Raw genomic sequence first — 11,196 nt, 5'->3', positions numbered from 1 at the left:
AGCTAGGAAATACCTGCTTTATTCCTGGCATGCTAGATTATAGCTGAGGAATGTATTTCACGTAAGTTTATGGATTAAACCTTCCTCACTATGCCATAAGGCGTGTTGAAAATGATAGCTGCAGTAGCATGAAGTAAAACAGCTAAATGATTATCATCATCATCATCGCTTTTAATTTGTATATCATCTTTCTATCTTACAATACTCAAGACTGTTTACAAGCTGAAGAAACAAAGAATGTACACCCTATAACAATCTAATGCAATACAAAAACGTGATAATAAAACGTAACTTTAAAATAAGCGACCCACATCAAAAAAGTAACATTCAACAATCATTAGAATAGTATAGAATTATAACGTCCGCATATAAAAATTAAACAGAAATTCACTCTTAACCATTACAATAAGTAATTTCTAAACTACAATCAATAAAACAACAGCAAACCTCAGTGCATAAAATAATACAGTGCATATACATGTAATACATGTAATAATACATGTAATGCAGATTGAGAAGCAGAGACTGGAGGGTGGGGCAAGGCAGGTGGAGAAAGGCCTTGCCCAGGCATAGACAAACTCTGGCCTTTTAAATGTTTGGGTCTACAATTCCCATATCCCCTGACCACTGGTCCTGTTAGCTAGGGATGATGGGAATTGTAGTCCCAAATATCTGGAGGGCTGGAGTTTGCCTATGCCTGGCCTTGCCTGATGAAGTCTCTCCCCTCCCTGTACAGTGAGAGAGAGAGAGGAGTGGGCAGTCTTGAGAGCCAAGTGAGGACCTACAACAACAAAGCAGCAAAACAGGGAAGATGTTCGAGACCGTTGGCCTTCCAAATATTGCTGTCTGAAATATCCCTTGCTAGAGCTGACGGGAGTTGTTCAACAGCATGTGAAAGGCTCTCCCCAGAGATGGAGATATCAGGCAAAGAACAAGGAATTGTGAAGACCAGAAGAAAACAACATAAAGATCGGGCTGAAAGATAATTACAGATCTAACTAAGAGAAGCATTGGGCTTCTGGAGAGGGAAATGTTGGTGTGCGAAGGGGGTGTGGGTGTGGAGCAATCTGTGGGGATCCTGATCTGATAGTTTAGTATTTACTGTTGAAGGCAATCACATGGAGGCATCTTTTATGTGTTCCCTACCATTTGTGTCCTTGTTCCCATTAGCTTGTTCCTCTTCTGGATTTCTTTCCTGTGTGTTCTTGTAGATTTACGTTTTTTGTCAGCTCTTTCATTTCTCTGGAGGAGTGTTTATTGGTAGTAGCTTGAATAAATAGACAAAATTGGGATTTTTATTCCTTTCAATGTTATAGGATATAATCTTTTAATGTTATAGGATATCATCAGACATTCCTATTTTTTTAATCATTTTCTCTTATTCCAGGACCTCCCTTAAAGCAGTTGTGGGTCACTATGAAGAATTTGAACAAGCCAAATACCTAGTCACTAGGGCTGGGCAATATCTGATTTTCAACATTGTGCATATATACCACCAGCTAAATATCGCAATACAGTGATATATCGCAATATCTGAAATAAGGATGGAGCTATGTAGAGGCATTGGCTGGCTTCACAGTTTCCCCCACATTGTGATTTTTGCACAACACACACACACACTTCATGATTCGCAATATATTGCCAGGTCAAATGTTATGAAACCGGAATTGCAATATGGATCATATATTGCCCAGCCCTTCTAGTCGTGGGACAGAATCTTTAAACTTTTCCTCTCCCCTGTGCGTGTCAATACCGTGCATAGATTTGACTCGCCTGAACCTGCAGAAGCCATCTCAGGAACTTGAATGTATAGTTGGATGGTGGGAGTGTGTTTGGGAGGAGTTGCAGGAGCCCCCTGTTCTGCTATCCAATCTCCCTCGGTCAAGCAGCTACTCACCAGCTACTTCTCTGTCGTCATGTGCCTCACTGTCACAGAAGATGGACAGTGTTGCACTCAGCATTGCACAGAAGAGCACAGGAGCCCTTCTCAGCTTGGGTGAGGAGCTCTCTGTAGAAGCTGTTCTTACCCAGCTGGCATGTACCCCCATTGATGTTTTCCCTTTTTGTGTTTGTTGGCCATGTGCTGGTGCCATTCTATTTTGTGTCCTAGGCATGCCTACCTACTTGCACTCCTCTTCCCCAAACTGCTAAGTTCCATTTTCCAAAACAGGTGTCTTGCGGGGGGGGGGGTGAAAAACACAAAAGGTGAAACTGCTAGATTTATTTTAAATTATTACCAGCCTCCTCTCTGCAATCTGTTATTATTACAATTACATTAGAAACAAAAATAGCTTCTCTCACAGTTATTTGTCAAAAATCAGTAGTTTGTGCTTTGAACCTTAAAAGTTCTAAGGTGTTGATTAAAATTGCTCATCATAAATGTCTGAATTTGAAAACAAAACAAAGTTTTCTAAGATTTTTGAACAGTTAAAATGAACCTACTATATATCTATGAAGTGAAACAAATATAGAAAGATCTTACAAATAATCTGAAAAGGAGTCTGATAATTCATTGACAGAACTCTTAAGAACCTGCAGTTGTAGAATGAAAAGAACAGCCAATAAGGAACAGCATCTGTAGTTACACAGTCACAATAGGTTGAGAATCTTCTGTTTTTATTTTAGACCTTACAGTCTGCAGACTACAGTTCTTCAGTGTAGCTCCTGGTTTTGAGAGCTCTGTAACTAATTGCTTTATTTTTCAAAACGTCAACTTTTGTCAAAAGATTAACCAAGTAGAAGCTGTAACATTTTTAGAGGTTTACTGCTATTTTAAATGTGCCGTTTCCCTTTTTATTTTAATACACAACCGAATGCTTACAGTATTTGCTTTGAGGACAGTTTAACCACAAACTAAAATTCTGGAATTGGGAATCTTAGTATTTGGAGGGGCTTGTATGAGTCTAACATCCTGATCATGTAAGCTATTAACCAACCTGAATCCAAGAAACCAAACTAACCTTAAAAGAGCTTGCTTCAGGTAATTTCTAATGGCATTTAGTTGAGAGATTCTTGAAGCCCCTGAGGAATTTTCTAATCCAACCAGCCTTGGCCTTGCCTCCAACCTGCCATTTTGAAGTTTGAGCTGTTGTAAGGACTCTCAATTATAACACTTGCAATGTACAGTATGGGGAGAATAGCCTGTTGGCTTTGGTAACAGGGCAGTTTAACATCCTCAAAAAGAAAAATCAAAGAACCAACCATCCTGAAACCTTTCTCCCAATGAAATAAGATGTAAGTTAGGAAGAGCTTAGGTTCCCTTTTTTTTGCTGCTATCTTTTATTTCTGGGTGGACGTCCCACTGCTCAATGTCAGGCAGCCTAAAGCCATGGATTGTGACATTGTTTTCCATGGGCAGTTCTCACTTCTGCCCCAGCAAGGTAGGTGGTGAGGAAGGAACACCAGAAAAAAGAACCAGGAAATTCCATCCCAGACAATTGAATCTCATATCTTTTCCTGTCTCTATGGATATCTCTGTTTCTGCATCAATGTTAATCATAGCTGTGATTTCTCTTCTTTCATTGGCTATTGACAATTGGGTGGAATAACGTCTGCATATTTTTCCACGTAGATTTGAATCTACAGGGCTAGATACTTTTTTGAGAGGCTAGGAATCCATGCTAGCTAATGTGGCAAGCTGAGAACTGGTTAAAATCTGGTGCACCAGGCCATTACCTGCAAATTGGTTGTTGTTCTTTTGGCCAAACAGCTAACAGACTGCAAAATTTGCTCTGTTTCTCATTAGTCCTAGCCACCCCTACACTCCTCTTGCTGCAAACAGTTGATAATTTCTTCCAATTCAAATACTATCTATTGTTTACTTTGCAGCCAAAAGCTCCAAGACTTTATCTGACAAGGACAAGTAGATGTAGAAATCATAGCAGAGTGAAGCATAGCCTGAATGCAAAGAGAAGTGAAGTTGAATGGCACATGGTATGTTTTAAAGCAGATTATATCTCATTATTTCATGATGATGTTTTCATTCCTTCTCTATTCACCATATTAATGTAGACCAGAGAGTGGTGTCATGTGATTAAATCCCGACACAATCCACATTTTGCAACCTCCCCTCTAAGACGAAGCAAATCTTACACGTCCTCTCCACAGATTCATTCTTAAGATTTAACCTCCCATATACTTCCAGTGAGGAGAATTCCATGTCGAAAAAAAGTATAATGTGACATTCCTAGGCATCAGCAGAACCTCTCTGTTGTGCAGCATGATGCCTAATAACTGGTTGAAGTGAAGGAATCCAACACTGTGCATTTTATGGGAGTTAAGATTTTCATAATTCTGATTATGGGACTGGGAGTGGCCGCTGAGACCATATAACACCAGTCCTGAAAGACCTGCAGTGGTTCCCAGTACATTTCTGGGCACAATTCAAAGTGTTGGTGCTGACCTTTAAAGCCCTAAACGGCCTCAGCCCAGTATACCTGAAGGAGCGTCTCCACCCCCATCGTTCTGCCCAGACACTGAGGTCCAGCTCCAAGAGCCTTCTGGTTGTTCCCTCCCTGCAAGGTTACAGGGAACCAGGCAGAGGGCCTTCTCAGTAGTGGCGCCCGACCTGTGGAACGCCCTCCCATCAGATGTCAAGGAAATAAACAACTGCCTGACTTTTAGAAGACATCTGAAGGCAGCCCTATTTAGGGATGTTTTTAATGTTTGATGTTTTATCATGTTTTTAATATTCTATTGGGAGTTGCCCTGAGTGACTGCTGAAACCCAGCTGAATGGGTGGGGTATAAATAATAAATAATTGTTGTTGTTATTGTTGTTGTTGTTGTTGTTGTTATGCTGCTAGAAACAACTGAAAGGAACGCTGTGGATTGGGAAGGTGAGTGCTAGAAATAGCAGCCCTCATAAATGAAATAAAAGTGTTAATCAAATGTCTTTCAGGACAATTCTTCATTTGGGTAAAGTTTATCAACCTGGAAATGCCAGTTGAGGCTTCGTACTCCCTGCAACTTATTGGATTTTCAACAGGATGTGCTGGCTGCGTTCTGTCATTGCTTACAATGAAGCACACAGACTGGAGGTTGTGGTATATTGATAAGACTGCAATGTATAAGGCTGGTATCGCCCACGTGGGAATATGGAAGATCTGCTTTCCTCCTAATTTGATAGGGGCTGATGAATATAGCGTAGTTTGTTGTCATGATTTTGCATTTAATGAGAAATTCTTCCCTTTAGAAATGAAGCTGGGCCAAATCCTGATGGTCGTTGCCTCGTTCCTTGCGTTTTTTGGCCTGTTTTTTTCCTTTCTAACTCCATGGAATATTTTTTGCCCAGGTCTTACCGAAAAGCAGGTTAAATTGCTATTTATAACTGGAGGCCTCTTTTATGTGTTGTCCAGTATTTGTGTCTTTGTTCCCATTAGCTGGAATGTCCACTCCATATCAGTAAATAAAAGCATTGCCTTCCCTACTCCTTTTCACCTGCCCTCGCACCCGACAGCACAAAGAAATGGAAGTGCAATTTATCTAGGGTTTATGTCAGGTATCCTGCTGCTCATAGGTGGGCTTTGTGTAATCACTCAGAGGTGTCTTGTGAGATCAAATAGAATTATAGCCATGTAGAAGAGAATCCACCTACCAAACTAATCTAATGCGTGAGAAATTCACAAATGTCTGTAAAGAAGTGGCCTAGACAATCATCTCACTCACAAATATAATATATGAATTAGAGGAGAGTTAAAGTAGCTACTGCTGTCTATTTTTAAATGACTATTATTACAATTTGCTGTAAAAAAAAAATCAAATGTTTGAAGGATTTGTCTTGCTGTGAATGTTGACTCCGTCTAATAAAGTTATTTCTAAACAAACATGTATTCGCTTTGACTCATTGGAATTGTGCTCAGTTAAGGTTGCCTCTGTACGGTTAGCATTTTGTGAGATGGATTCAGTTGCCTATCAGAAATTTAGTCTTGTGAAATTAACGCGGCTAAAGCACTCCTGTGGGGGGGAAAGAACCCAACATGCTTTTGAAAGGCCCTTTTCTGGTTAGGAAATGCACTGGGGAAATGCACTAAAAAGTATAGGATAAACTATTGATTGACAGGAAGATGCATAGCTTCCATGCAAGCAAGTCAGGATGAATGCTCACTGTCATATCACCTACCCACAAACAAATCAGAATGGCCTCTCAGTAAAGAGCAGATATCATATAACATCAGGGTGAATGTTCAAGGAACAGACAAGGCATGGGTTGCATTCTTGGGTCTATATCAAGTAACTATGTCAAGTAGTAAAGCAAATGCATAGATATATTTTTAATTCTTAAATCTGTGTGTATGTGTCTACTGAGTAAGAGATGTCAAAATGAAATTAAGAAGTTTAGATAAGGGAAATACATGCTGCATATTAAAGTTGCAGAATTTAAATTTGAAAGTGTTAGGATTCCTCCCATTAGAGTAGGACGAGCCTGGGAAATCATACTATATTTTGATGTCCCTAACATGGGAATATTATTACAGGATTCCATTCCATTCATTAGAGCTAAAATGTAAGTAACTGATTCCCCCTACTTCTGTACTCTCAGATGGGAAGCATGATAAATTTCAAAAATGTTGAGATATTGAATGCAATGAGGAAACACAAATGAATTTACTATGCGATCAGAAACTCTCTAGTCCCTCCTCCCAAACATGAAACACCCCATTGGAAATGGACAGTACATGATTCCTGATGCAGAGAGACTGTACCATGACTGGACCACCCAACAGTGGTATCCTGAGAAGGACCCCTTCCAAGGAACGCAGTGGCCAGGCTGGTACCTACTGACAAGGTGCTTCATCAAGTATTTTGGGCCCCAAGCTCTTCAGAACTTTGTATGTCAGTGGCAGCACCTTCAATTGGGTAACATTGTGTAAAACCAAGCCATCATGAAAATTCAAAAACTCCTAAATTATTTTCCCAAACCAGTCACGTTCTCCTCCTCGAATCATACTGTTATCATTCAGTACACCCCTTTGAAATCATAACCACAAACAATATTTAATTTTCTCACATGCTTGAGCACTTGTTCTCTGTGTGTTTTGATGTGAATATCTGAGCTATTTTGGAGAACAATAGCGATGGTAATACATGCAGATATGGTGATGTCTGATCCACTACTATATTTTGAGCTAGATTATTTTTGGCCAAGTTTTTTTTTTTTTTTTTAAGCACTCTTGTCCACCTGGCAACTCTGTGTGTGGATATATTTTTTATCCCAACCGTTTCTAAAAGTGATTTGAGACAAAGCACATATTTGGTCCCTATAATATTTTCCCTTTTAATTTGCCCTAAATTGTCATGTTTACAATGGTAATGGTAAACACTAAAAAACTATTCTATACGAAACTATTATTTGAGCAAGTATAATTCACAAAGCACAATTTTATTATTAAGGCTTTCTGAACCTTTCTCAAGAAAAATCGTTACCAGATGTTCAATAAAATACCAATAAGATATTTTAAAGCAAACCTACCCAAAGGGCAAGAGTAAAGGAGGAGAAAGAATATGTCAATTTGTTATATGTTAAGTAAAATGATACTCCCTATAAAATTAAGACTTCAGGAAATTTACTTGCTACTAATCTAATTCATCCACGTAGCATGCTTGTAGTAAGAGACCATGCCTTGAAATATCTAATGTAGAAAGAAAATATTTTCTTATCAGGGAATCAGTTTTTGACACATCTGTGATTTGATCAGAGAAAACTTCCTGCCAAATGCTGAAACCTGCCATCGCAACTTTACGACCCGACTCCCTGAGGTTTGTGTGTTTTTCAATATATGAGGTTCCCTGAGTTTCATCGCCGTTAGAGATATATAAATGAGGGCAAAACGTCAAACCTTTAGAAAAAGAAAACAAATGTGCTCTGTCAAAAACATTAACATTTTGCTAAATGCATTGAATTGTACCAGTGACACAAATTCATTTCAAACAATTTATATGTTCCTTTTTCTTCTCTCCTCCCCCCACCTCTTCACATTCTCTCACCCTCTAATGGAACGTGAGAAGAAAAGAAGATTGTGAAGAAACAAGATAACAGTTTTCAAATATCTGGCAAGACTGCAGAAGATGGAGCAGTCTTGTTCACTTTTGCTCCAGAGGGAAGGACTAGAATCAATGGGTGCGTAGACACCATCTTTGGGAGCAGGGCATGGGGGCTTTGGCACTCCCAAAATTCCCACTGTGGGTGCCTGGCTGGGCCACCCAATGCATCAAGTATGTGATGTATCATGGCACGACATAGGCGTCATTGCTGCAATGGAGCCAGAGGCCGCAGCCCAGTCAGCACCACTGTGCCAGAGAGCCAGCGGAGGCAAGGCAGCGGGTGACAGTGGGCAGAGGGCAAGCACGGCTCATGCATGCAACTGGAGGTCATAAAAAGCACATAGGAACCCACTTTTGATGCCAGTTTTTAATTCAGTGTAGAGCTACAGGAAATACAAGCCCATGCTCTACTGTAGAAGATGCACTCATTTCAGGAGAAAAACGTTGTAGGCATCTATACTCTCTTTTTTAATTTTTATTTATACTTTTTACTGATTTGACAAGCATTTTGACATTTCAGAACTTGACTTCCTTTCCCTGCTTTCTGCAGTTCCTTAAATTTATTTTAAATATCTTCTCCGTATCCAAATTTGTTCATTTATTCATCTTCTTTAAATATATACTCTTATGAAACTGCAGGTTATTACAATAATCCTGCCAATGTTTTTATCTGTTTAGAATTTATCTATAAATATTCAATAAACCATTTCCATTCTTTTATAAATAGGATTGTTATCTTGATTTGTTTTTCTTCCGGTTAGTTTTCGCCATTTCTGTATATTCCATAAGTTTTTGTGTCTGTTCTTCCTTTGCTAGGACTTCTTCTCCTTTCCATTTTTGGCCATCTACACTCTCATTCTCCTCAAATGGAAATAGAGATGGCTAATTAGAAATGAATGGGGTCAGTGGCAATCCAAAGAGTTTAAGAAAACAATTAGTAGCATCATTGACATGTCTGCGTTGGCTTTTTGGTTTTTGGTTTTTTTACTACTGATGGCACCCAGAAGCACCTGAGATTCTCTAGGCACTACTTTCAATTATATTTCTTCTGCACTTTGGATAACAAATTTAGGATCTCTTTAATGGGAGAATTTGGTATGTAATGAACCATCATGGCCACTGGAGGGTGGTTGCAATGCACGCAAGAATCCAAGAAGAGGCGAGGAATATCCTGTTTTGACTGAAATACAGTACAGTGATACCTCGGTTTACAAACTTAATCTGTTCTGGAAGTCCGTTCTTAAACTGAAACCATTCTTAAACTGAGGCGCACTTTCCCTAATGAGGCCTCCCGCCGCCGGTGCCCTTCCACCATTCAGATTCCGTTCTTAGACTGAGGTAAAGTTCTCAAACCGGGACACTATTTCCGGTTTTGTGGAGTTTGTAAACCGAATCGTTCATAAACAGGACTGCTCTTAAAACGAGGTTCCACTGTACTATATTTCATTGCCATAATGAGTGGTTTTGAATTTACTAATCTGAATTCTGATTGCACTTCCTGCTACTTGCATAAATGTTCAATGTGTTTCCATTTAATGGCAGCAAATTTTGAAAGCTAAAAATCATATGAAGTTGGAGTGCCAATATTGATTTTGGTTAATGGTTTAAAAAAAACAACCTTTGGTTAAAAAAACACAAACCTTTTATTGAGAAAATAAAATATCTTAATTGTTTTGAAATTAAAAAGAAAACTGCCATCAATTAATTTTAAAATTTTCATTCACAAATGTAAAATGTATCAATATTTAAAAGCATGGTATGTACAGATTCATATTTGGGGTCCATTTTGTTTCACAGCTGTGGCAATTCTAGCATGTTCATGACCCTTATTTTAATTTTGTTTCAGTAAACATCTTTTTTTTTTGTCTTTGTAAACTTTTTATGTGATTTTAAAGCAAAATTACTTTGTTTTGTCTTGATATAGTCTGCAGATTAACTCAATCAATTCTGTTCTATTCATGTTACACTCAAGAAAAAGAAAGAAAGAAAAAACCTCTACTTGGGTCAGCACCCCCCCCCCCCTTTTAAAGCTGAGAGATGGAAGAACACAAACAAGAAGTGCATGAATGCCAAATTTTTACACTCCCAATTTCTTGAAGAGCTGTGGCAGAAGTTTACTGACTAGACTGGTTTATCCACATACAGGACTGACATAGTTATGTTTTGGGAATCTGGATAAATAGATATTGCAGTGATGTGACTTGACATGCCATGACAAGCTTAAGTCTGGAACAATGCCTGATGTAAAACATACATTCTTTATTCTATGGGAGTGAAATAGGGTGTGAAAACATCTTATCAGGAAAGTGATATGTCTTAAGCAATCCTTGAGAGAAAGAAAAAAAGGGAATAAAAACCACATATGGAGGAAACACAGGTGTTATATGAAAACTGACAGGAGGTTCTCTCTAATGCTGCCATTCTGCTTATGCAACAGACTTCCCCTTGCACAACAGAGCTTCCCTCTCCGCTCCAGCCTGTTGTGCACCCCAAAAATCTTCTGCAAAAAGTTGGATACAACTCAAGTGTCTTGATAAATCAGTGATGCAAAAGTTTTTGTCCTGGTGGCACTTGGGTTAATAATGATGGATCAGCTAGTCTGCAATTGGTTTAGGAGTACTGACATTTCTAACTTCATCTCAAAGCAAGTATTGCATATGGAGGAAACTTTTTCCATTTTCCATTACATTTCACCTGCTCAAACAAAGAAATGCCTCGAAATATACTTTAACGCTATTGCTTGAGTTGTTCTATTTTCCAGCCACATTATTCTGTTGTGTTACTTTCCTTTACAGAAAGTATACAGTAATACCTCGGTTGTCAAACTTAATATGTTCCAGGAGTCCGTTCGACTCACTTCCAGGTTTTCGGCATTCGGGAGCCAAAACGTCTGAGTACCAAGGTGTTTGACAACCAAGGTACAACTGTAAATTCAGAGGTCTTTGTCAGCTGCATTTAAGTACAGTCTAATTAAAACCCATAATATTTATTATTTATTTATTTTGCAGATTTCTAAACCACTTCACAGCCAGAGACTATCAAAGTGCTTGTGCAGTAAGATGACATGTGCTAAAACACAGAAGGTACAAACTCTTTAAAAAGCAATAAAATAATTTCTAAAAACTCTACAGGCAATAAAACATTTAATATTAAT

At 38.7% G+C, this 11,196-nt stretch overlaps 1 long non-coding RNA gene across 1 annotated transcript; it reads left to right on the top strand.

Moving 5' to 3' along the window:
- The first annotated feature begins 1,414 nt into the window (after positions 1-1,414).
- LOC308476386 lies at positions 1,415-3,928 on the top strand. The gene is made up of 3 exons (XR_013985846.1): positions 1,415-1,996; positions 2,626-2,735; positions 3,829-3,928. It is a non-coding gene; the product is annotated as an uncharacterized lncRNA (long non-coding RNA).
- Positions 3,929-11,196: the final 7,268 nt, after the last annotated feature.

The sequence above is a fragment of the Podarcis pityusensis genome, assembly GCF_964106645.2.
Source record: "Podarcis pityusensis genome assembly, chromosome: 4".
Taxonomy (NCBI): Eukaryota; Metazoa; Chordata; class Lepidosauria; order Squamata; family Lacertidae; genus Podarcis; species Podarcis pityusensis.
The sequence above is the reverse complement of the archived record's forward strand: the minus strand, read 5'-3'. Positions and strand labels throughout refer to the sequence as shown.